Here is a 10,670-nt window from a genome sequence, read left to right as displayed (position 1 = left end):
CCGAAGATGCAGATGCAGCCTGCCAGGGCGAGGAGCAGCAGAGCTGGATGGGGCTCAGGGGCTTTGCCCCAGTCCCACCCGTGATGAGCGGCAGAGATGGAGCCAGAGCTGCTCTCTGCCCGTCTGTGCCACTCGTTACTAGAGGGTGCTCCAGAGGACAGGTTGTGTTTTAGTTTCTCTTTGTCCTCAGTGGTGTTAAGGAGCAGATTGCATTCTCCTGTGCTGTAGCATAAATCACTATCTATACCTCACTTTTCCCACTGGGGACTCAGAACATTTGTACTGTGAATATTTTAAGTGGCTAATACCACATTCAGCCAGACTCACTGCTGTTAGTGCAATTCCTAATTTAAATTACCGGCTGTTTGCTAGCAAAAACATTTCTTTCCCTCATTCCTTTCGTATTGATCAGCCTGTTCGGTCCTGGCTTCTCAAAGGGAGGTTTTCTCTGGAGGCTTTTGCAGCCCCGGTTGGCAGATGCTGGAGGCATGCAGCTCTCACAGAGGCCCCTTCTGGGGACTCTCAAAACTGTGCCAGCGGCGTGTCTGGCATTCTGCATGAGTTCTGTGAGGTGCTGTGCACGGACACAGCAGGTTGCTAGTTAGCAAAAGGGAGATGTTCTGGGTTTGTGCAGAGCTAGTTCATTAACTACATGATTACAGCTCTGCAAGAAATGGTTTAGCTGTCAGCTGAAAGAGGGAGAGAGACGCTGATGAAGCTGCTGCACCACATATGAGAAGAATCATCCTATGTGCAGCTTGATGCAGCTCATGCCACACACGCACAGCTCAAACAATTTCCTCTTGCTTCTACACTTCTTGTAAGGCAGCCAGGCGTGTCAAGCTCTCACTTTCAAGGACAGATCTTCAGTACATATTTCAATCCTCTCTGAGCAGTAGTCAAACAAATCAGCTGGTCTTGATGGGATAAAGGCACTTTGCATCCAGGGGAGCAGTCAGTCGTTGCAGCAAAATTTATGTCAATCACAAGTCACAGCCATACATTTCAGGGACCACAGGGCTAAGCATGTTCCCCACTGAAGCTTTGATGCCTTGCAGATATTTGCATGTATCACCACTGCTTCTTTTTCTAACCTCTACTTCATTAAAAAAAAAAAAAAAAAAAAAAAAAAAGAAGAGTTAAAATGAAATTCCATGCAAAGTAGCTCCATCACTGCACCAGCTTGCACTTTCCTGTCTGAAGAGCTCTTGGAGGCTCAGTTCAGGGGAGGTGAGCTACTCTGCTCACTGGAGGTTCAAAGCACAAAGAGCCTCTCTGCTTTAACCCTTTAAAGAGGCATGTTTTGCAGGGCTTGCTCTCATTTTGTAGCTTACTTGCTTCTGAATGCTGTGACTGCTTACACCCACTGTAGGTGCATTGTGCCCTGAACTCTGGATTTCCACGTTCCAGTGGCAGACTGATGAGGCTAAGTGGGACCATGCTCTGCACATTTCACTGATCTCACACATCTTGTCTTTGATTTCCTACTGTGGACTTTGATTTCTTCCTGTAGTTCGCTGAGGCTGCTACTCAACAGCTAATGGAACAGGGCACTGGAAGGGACATACCCTGGCCAGACCACAGGCTTTGATGTCAGGAGCATTTGTATCCAATGCTGGTCCTGTATAAGGACTCAGCTGCCACCAGGAGCAAAGAGCAGCTGGGCCCAGCTGCAAGTTCAGTGAAGCATGTGTCACAGCACTGCTCTTTGGGCTAAGCAGTGACTGAAATGTGCCCTGTCACTAGGGCACACTGGCTTCTCAGCTCACTCTGAAGAGGCCCCTTTGTGATGGCACAGCAGCACGGCTCCATCTCCACCTCTGGCTGGCACAGGGTCATTCCCAGCCTGGGCTAAAGGCTCTCCATCTCCCAGTGGGCAGGCCTGGGGGAAGGAGGGGACACTGAGAGGCAGGACCATCTGTGCCACTGCCAGCACCCTGCCCAGCAGCAGCAGCAGCAGCATCCTCACCGACTCACCTCAGCTCAGCTCAGGTGGAAGACCAGCCACAGCCTAAAGGGAGACTGCTCCCAAGTTCTTTTCTTGGTGTCCTCAGACACAGGGCTCAGAACCTCTGGGATTGGAGATGAATTGGTACTTCATGTGCCATTTAGCAAAATTATTAATCAGTCTACACAGACATGCCTTTATCCTGTGCTTGCAAGGAACATGCAATTTCTCCTGATGGCGTTCAAGGGCCCAGCTGTGGGTTCAGTGAAACAGAATAGCTACAGAGGGAACATTTTTCATACAGCCACGTTGAGAAACCACCTGTGGTGGTGTTTCATGATGAATGTGCTCACAGCACCAGGGACTTGCCTCCAGGAAGAGGACACACTGAACTGTGTTTGCTTTGCTGCTGAATGAAAGCATCTGCATGGGAAATACCTAACACTCCCTGGGTGATGTACCTTGGCATCACACCGTGGGCTGAATCAGTCTCCAGATATGGTCAGAGTCATGGGCAAAATATCCAGTGGCAGGACACTGGTTGGTGTCAGAATCAGCATCAGCTTCCCACCCGAAAGCTGTACCCTTGACACAGATTGCAGCCCCAAAACCTTCAGCATGAAGGTGTCCTCAGGATCAGTTTTGACAGTATCACCTCCAAAGGGCTGGGTTTTCTTCCTGGTGTATTTAGAGCAGCAAAAAATGGAGTCAGTGGTTAGAGGGAATAGGAATGTGAGTATGAAGGGGGCCAGGTGCTGTGAGGGTGAGAGAAAGCAGAGCCAAGCAGACCTGATGGAAGGCTGCTGACTCTAAGGCTAAATGAAGACCTGCCCCTGTGCAAGCATGAGGAGTTTACAGCTTTTATATGGAGGATAATTGGATGCAAATTTGAGGGCTGCCTTTTCAGAGCTGGCATGTTGAGCCCCAGGATGGAGGTATGCCTAGTTCACATGACTCAGGAGAAGAGTGGGAGAGGAAGGAAATTCTATTATGTCGCAATCACCAAAGCTTGGGAGAAAACATTTTTCAGGTGAGTGAGAAAACAAACATCTGAAGTTTCCAATGAGTAAGAAAAAAAAGTGAAATAAATTCTTGTTTTCTGAGTACAGAAGTAATCTGTTTCACTTGGGAAGTTCTCAATATGGTTTTATTCTTGCATATTGTTTTTAAAAAGTAATTGTTTCTAACTGAAACAAAGCAGAGCAAAACATTTGACAGGAGGAAAAGTGCCAGCAAAACCTCAACATGAGCAGAGCTGCTCAGGGAATTAGCAAATCAAGTCCCCATGGAAAATGTTTTTGCAGATGCCAGGGTCCATAACTGCTGGTCCATGCTTTTTAAACATCACCTCCTAAAGGCACAGAAGCAGGCAATGTCAGAAGTTAAGGAGGCAAGGCAGAAGTCCACCTTGGCTGAACATGAATCTTCCCTTGAAAAGAAGGCAAAAAAGAAAGGTGCATGCCCTGTGGAAGCAAGGTCAGGTGACGTGGGAAGGATACAGAAATAGTGCTTGCCACTGTAGGGAAAAAATTCATGCAGAAAAAAGTTCAGCTGGAGTTGAAGCCAGAACAGTGGGGGACAATAAAAAGAGTTTTTTCCATCTGTTAATGGCAAAAGGCAGCTTAGAAATAACATCAGCCTGTTCTAGGATGAGGATGGGCACCTCACAAACAGGGATATCGACACAGCAGAGGTGTTTAATGCGTTCTTTGCCTCTGCCTTCAAAAAGATGACAGACTAAGGGGGTCTCAGTGTCCTGAGCTGAGGGACCATGGCTGTGAGAATGATCACCTGCCAGTCAACCCTGAAATTGTGTGGGATCTGCTGTTCTGGCTGGATCCCTACAAATCTATGGGGCCTGATGGGATTTACCCGAGAATCCTCAAAGAGCTGACTGATGTCATCACAAAACCTCTCAATGATTTTTGAGCAGCCTTGGGAATGTGGAGAGGTCCCAGCTGACTGGAATCTGGTGGATGTTGTCCTGATTTTGGAGGGCAAGATGGAGGACCCTGTAAAAAACAGACCTGTCAGTCTCACTCCAGTGCCTGGCAAAGTTATGGAGATTGTTCTGGGAGCCATTGGAAACCACCTGAATGACAATGCAGTCATTGGTCACAGCCAGCATGCCTTGGTGAGAGGAAAGTCCTGCTTGTCACAGCTGATTTCCTTTTATGACGAGGTAACCCACCCAGCTGATCAGGAGAAGCCAGCTGATCTAATCCTTCTGGATTTCAGTAAAGCTTTGATACTGTCTCTCACAGGATCCTACTGGACAAAATTTCCAGCTCACAGCTGGATAAACACATCAAGGGATGGGTGAGCAACTGGCTCACAGGTCAGGCACAAAGGATGGCAGTCAATGGGGTGACATCAGACTGGTGACCTGTCACTAGGGGGGTTCCATAGGACTCCATCCTCAGCCTGTGCTCTTCAAAATCTTCATAAATGACTTGGATGCAGAACTGGAAGGGATGCAGAGCAAGTTTGCAGATGATACAAAACTGGGAGGGGCTGTTGAACTCCCTTGAAGGTAGGGAGGCCCCCCAGAGAGACCTTGACAAATCAGAGGGCTGGGCAATCACTGCCTGAATGAAGTACAACAAGGGAGAGTGCTGGATTTGCACCTCGGATGGGGCAAGCCTGGATGTGTGTATAGACTGGGGAATGAGAGACTGGAGAGCAGTGCCATGGAAAGGGACCTGGAAAGGGCAAATTCAATATGGGCCAGCAGAGCCCTGGCAGCCAGGAGGGCCAGCCCTGCCCTGGGTGCATCAGGTACAGCATCACCAGCCAGGCAAGGGAGGGGATTGTCCTGCTCTGCTCTGCCCTGGGGCAGCCTCACCTCCAGGGCTGGGGGCAGTTTGGGGTGCCACAATAAAAAAAAAGACATTAAAAACATGGTGGTTTCCTTTTCTGCTTTGCATGGACTTCTCTGAAAAAGGAAACAGGATTATCAGTTCCTTACTTTGAGTCCCTCAGATACAGGGGTGTCTTGTGAAGGGAAGTGGGTGGTCAGATCACCTTGGCAGTCCAGCTGTGTGGAGAAGAGAAACTGGCTTTTTGTGTCATCACCCAGGGCAGGCAGGCAGACATCCTGGAGTCCTGGCCTTCCCTGGACCTCACCTCCCTTCCCCTGGGACAGAGGAGAGGATGCTGTGGGCAAACCCCAAGCATTTCTGCAGAAGTGTTACAGCTGGGCTAAGCTGTGAAGGGCAGAGACCCCCTCAGCAGGGACCATACCTGCTGCTCCTGGTGGGTCCCAACTGGGTTTTCCATCCTGGTGGCACTGCTGCCTTTTTGCTATTTCAGCTGCTGAACATGCCCTTGTTCTGTTTGATCCCCTGTTCGAGCTGGCTGACTGCAGCTGAAGCCTGCCAGCTCCCACACAGCTGTAGCCCTGTTTCCCCCTCATGGTTTCAGCTTCCATGGGTTTGGGTGCTGCCCTCAGGAGGGGTTACCAAGGCAGGAGGCAGTTTGGGAGCTGGCCCTGCCTCCGTGGGGTAGCTCAGCACCCTGGCTTGCCACTGCCAGGGGACAGGGCTGCACAGGCAGGAGCATTAAGAGGCCTGGGGTGGATGGACAGATGGAAGATGTTGGGTGGTCTAGAAATTTTTATTAACTCCAGCAGTCTGGTTCATAGACTGTTAGAGAGGAGGTGGAGATCAAGTGTGCTCAATTTGAATCCCCTGCCTTGGGAGTGTTTCCCCCAAGCTAGGCTCAGCACAGCCTAGTGTAAGGAGCCTCCATGCAGCTTGGGGGAGGGCTTGTTTGTTTGTTTGCTAGGGCAAAACACCTCAGAGAAGGTGCTGCCAGGGGTCAGATCTAAGGTTTTGGAAGAAATCCTGAAACATCACCCTTGATGCATGCTGGAATGGAAGCCCATCCACTTAGGAAAAATGGAAAGAAGGGGGTTTTATTCACAGGCTGGGCAGCCTTTTCCCATGCAGAGAGGAAAAACACCACACAGGGCCTCCCACGCTGCAGGAGCAAGCAGCACAGCCCGGCTCTCCTTTCCCACTGCTCCCTGCTCCTCAAGGTGGGAGGCTGCCTCTCACTTGACCCCTGGGCACTCCCCGGTGAGAACAGAGCAGCAGCACTCAGAGTCCTCTGCAGGGCCTTGGGAAACTCCCTCTCCTTCAAGCTATTGAAATCCAGAAATAATAATTAACCAAGCTAAGTGTTGCACTGTAATTGTAGCTGTGTGCCCTTCAAGGTGTGCATACATGTTAAAGTTATTTGTGTTTTAAGGCTCTTTCTTGAACCATACGTTTAGCTCACATTGTGCTTTCAGCTGGAGAGACGAAAACCTTACCTTGAAAGATGCACAGGAAAATTAATCTGAACTAGCTAAAGCTGTGAAAGGGAAAAGAGTTTAAATGAAAGAGGTGCAGGCTTATTCCTTCAGAGCAAGGAAGCCCCTGGGGCTGGTGGGGGACAGGTAAGAGGCTGCACTGCAGCTGCAGAGGCAGTGGAGCCTGGTGCTGTGTCCGTGGCTGCTGTAACAGGCAGAACTGAACGTGCAGAAAGGAGTGAGCGGGGAAAATCCCAGCTCCCTTCTGACAGGACTGGAAAGTCCTGTTTGGAAAATTGGACGAGGAGGCAGTCCTGGGAAAATCTGAGCACTGGATCATGGCAAGGACAGGCAGACCTCCAGGGTTTTAGGGGGAGTTTCTGTTCCCATCTCTCTGGACTTGAACTTCTTGGATTATGACCCGATAAATATGCCAGCATTTAAAAGAAACCTTCTGTTCCTGTTAATGCTTCAGAGAAGGGACAAGGAGGGGAGAGATGCCAGAGCTGTGACAGACAGCTGCTGGAGAAGGGGAGAGGCTGTGCAGCAGCTGTCCAGGTTGGCATGAGGGGAGGGCTTTCCTGTTCCCCCATCCCTCGGGATACTGTGCACTTCTCACTCCTGAGCAAAGCACTGGTGCTGGGAGCACAGCAATGCTGGGAAAAGCCCTTCCTCCACCCCCTGAAATGAGGCTAGCCATTTGTCCAGGGAGAGATTCCTCTCTGCCACCCCTGCACTCTGTTTTGCAATTCTTACTTCTAGGAACAAACAGATGCTTAATTATTTTTAAAGCTCAGCTTCCACAGAAAAATGCTATGTGCCTGGCCCAGAGTCCACTATCCCTTTAAAACAAATCACAAATTATGTCCTCCCCCTGGAGATCACAGTCTTTCCTTGGTTTTTTTTTTTTTTTTCTGGTTTCACCTTTTCCTTTACTCACTCAACCATCTTGCTCATCCAAATCTGCGCTGAAGCTGTGGGGCAAGGCCAGCAGCAGTGAGGCTGCCCCTCTTTGGGGCAGGCTAAGAGTCCTGGTGGTCTCACTGCCTTCTGGTGCATCAAGTCCTTGCCAGGAGGGCAGGTAGATGTGCCCACCAGCTGCATGCAGGACACGTGGTTGATAAACACTGTTGGCCCTGCTTCAACCTGTAGTTCTCAGTGTGTAAAATGCTAAGCAGCCAATAGGGACCCCTTCCTAATGTCATAAAAGGCTGAAGGAGGGGAAGACAGTGAGGCTAAGGTCTCTAAGTTGGACTCTGTTTGGGGAGCAGAGACACCCACATCTACGTGTCAGCCAGCTCACACAGCCCAAGCTGTGTGCAAGGAGTGTGCTGCCCCAAAATGTGAGAGTGGCAGAACAGGCAGCTGGGGGGTGGTGAAAGGGGTCTGCTCATGACTGCAGATGTCAGGCTGGCACTGCAGCCAGTGGGAGCACAAAGCCTCCCTGTGCATGTCTCTGGGCGCAAAGTTGCCTTTAGTCCCTGCTTTTTATGCTTTCCAAAGCTCAGGGAATGGAAGTAAAGGGCTCTAAAGTACTGTGAGGAAAATCGGGCCTTGGGCTCTGCTGTCCAACATCACCACCCTGGCAGTCTGTACTTTACTTGTCACCACTGTAAGGCTCTCGAGAAGTCCAGGGCTGATGCTGAGAAAGCTGAAAGGCACTGAAGGAGGCATCTTGGTGGTGGTTTGGGTGAGAAAGGCCTACAGTGAGCAGGAATGCAAGGAGGAAGAGGAGGGTGTGGGAGGAAATGAAGAGTTTTGTTCTTTGTGGGGAATATAAGGAAGTATGGGAATATCCCTGTGGGATTACCAAAGAGATTTACAAGAATGGGCAGCAGGGAAAGGCTGGAAACCAAAATGTCATGCTGTGTAATGTAATGACAGGTGAATGAGCTGGTGTTGCAGGCAAAAAGGGTGGAGGGGGCCACGTGGAAAGGGAGGAAGGGAAAAAAGAACAGGCAGAGGCAGATATGAGTGCCAAAGGCAATAAAAGCAGAGGACACAGGCAGGGCACAGGCTGAGGACAGTGAGGAGGCTAATGGAGACAGGGCCAGTTAGGAAACCAAATCTGAACTGCACAGGACCTCCATCTGCACTGGCATGGATGCTCTTGAAGCTTGCAGAGCCACACAGGCCATGTGGCAAAGGTGCTGGACAGAATTTTGAACCCTGGACCAGTGTGGGGAGGCACTGGCAGTAGAAGCAAGAGCAAGCTAGTGTGCTCTGCAAATAGCAGCCATGCTGTCTGAATAAGGAAAAAGAGATGCTGGAAAGAAGAAATGCATAAGGAGTTCTTGCTTTATATCCTATGGGACCATGCCATGTATCTGGGCAGAATTCAAGAAGATGGCATTAAGGCAGCTCATCACCAAAACCACTCTCAGAAGATCTTTCTAAAGGCATAGGTGTGGAAAGGGCAGAGACAGGGTGGAAATGCAGCAGTTAAAGGGCATACAATTGAAAACTGGGGGTGGCAGGGGGATGTCCTGCAGTGGACAATCTTCCCGTATCACCAAGTGAACAGGCAAAGCTTTCCATTGAGTAATTCTGCATTAGCAATGCACAAATACACAACATGTCCCAACCTATTTTGCTAACAAGCACATGTTCTCACATTAATCTCTGTCCTACTGGCTTTACCCATGGTTCCTCTGCATATGTTGCATGGTTACTTTTGCATGACAAATGGAGGCAAACAGTAGCAAAACCAGCATGTGGTATTTCAACAATGATTTGTTTAGCTGCAAAACTTCCTCGTACAGTAAAACATTTGCCTAATTTATTAAGTCATTGCAGAATTATTGTAAGATTATAGCAGTACCTTTCTAGATACTTTGTCTAAATATTGCAATGGGCAGCTGAGAATGTACCACTGCCTCCGAAACTTCTCAGCCAGCCTGGTACTACTGATAACTGCATTTTTCTCCATCCCTCTGGCCTTCAAATGAGAAGTATTTGCCTTCAGATGGTATCTATTTAAATATTTGCATACCTGCCCCAGCCATGCACCCAAGGACTTTTAGACCATTGATAGCTGTAGCTGAATGCCTCTGCAGGGCCTTGACAGCATTTCCAGCTCCTATTTTGCAAGGGGAAATGGAAATGCTGCAAGTGGAACACCGCCGTTTCTATTTCCAGCATGGAATCACTTGGGGTTCTTTGCTAGTGAAAAACCTGCAGCAGCAAGTGAGCAAACTCCCATAGTCAACACTCCCAGCTCAGAGATAATGGTTGGTAAGAGTGCAGGGTGAGTTCCCAACAAGGAAAAAGTTCTGGCAGATTCTTATGCAGCCCTGCACCTGGAAAATGCAGGCTTGCAGTGCAGATGTAGCCATGAGTGCCACAAGGAAGTTTCAGTGCATATACCTGGGTTATACTTGTGTAATGAAAGTGGAAGGGAAATAAAAATGACTCAGGATGACAATTTTATACGATCCTTTCCACAGTGGCCTTTGGCTCCCATGCAAATTAGGAAGCACATGGCCGGCTGTGGTGTTTTTCCTCATACCAGCAAACTCTCCTTAGAGCAGGTTGTGTGTCAGGAATCCTTTGGGAAGAGCAGGACAGAAAAAGGAATGGGTATCCCTGTGCAACCTGGGGCCATAGCATTCTCCAACAGCCTGAGCTGGGCCAGGTGCCAGCAGCACAGAATTTCCCTGGCCAGCTCTTGGCAGAGCTCCATGGTCCTGTGTCAGCAGCTTTGCTGCTCCCTGTTTCCATCAGGGGTACAGCACAAACAGGGCAGGGTCACCTTTTACACAACTCATCCTTTACATGGACACATAACAGGCTGAAAGTAGTCCAGTACTGTGATGCACTGCCAGCAGGTAATGAGGGGGAGCAGAGGATTTGGGCAAAGTGATTGCCTGCCTGAATGCTGCAGAGAAACTTGAGGAATAACTGAAGCAGTTAAAGCCACATCCTTCATTGCTATGAACTGTAGCTCCTGCAGTGGGGATGGGGGGCCCTGACCTGAATTTCAGGGATGCAAGACAGCAGCACACATTCCCAGGATGTGTTTCCTCTTCCCATGGAAATCCCCTTTGGAAATTCCAAAGGGGTCAGGGTTCAAAGTGAAGCTGAGCCAGGTGATAAAAAAGAAGTGAACAGACACAGGGCTGTGCTGCAAACCTCCAGCTTCCCCTGGCAAGAGCTGCGAAGTATCTGAGGTGGAACAAAAGGTGCCATGAGGGCAGGTGGGCGGGTGCTGCCAAAAGCAGCCTAAAGCCCCCTCTCTGGTGGGCTGGCAGCCCAGAGCTGGAGGAGAGGGGGAATCCCAGCCCCACGATCCGCCTGCTGCAGCGGGTGCAGGAAACAACACCTACGTCTGCTTCCAAAATTAGCTGCAGCAGAAGGGCTGAGAGCTGCAAGCTGCTTAGGTGGCTTACCACTGCTGAGGTGAATCACCTAAAATCCCTGAGAATGTTA

The sequence above is a fragment of the Zonotrichia albicollis genome, chromosome 6, assembly GCF_047830755.1.
Source record: "Zonotrichia albicollis isolate bZonAlb1 chromosome 6, bZonAlb1.hap1, whole genome shotgun sequence".
NCBI classification, from domain to species: domain Eukaryota; kingdom Metazoa; phylum Chordata; class Aves; order Passeriformes; family Passerellidae; genus Zonotrichia; species Zonotrichia albicollis.
Note: the sequence above shows the minus strand (reverse complement) of the source record.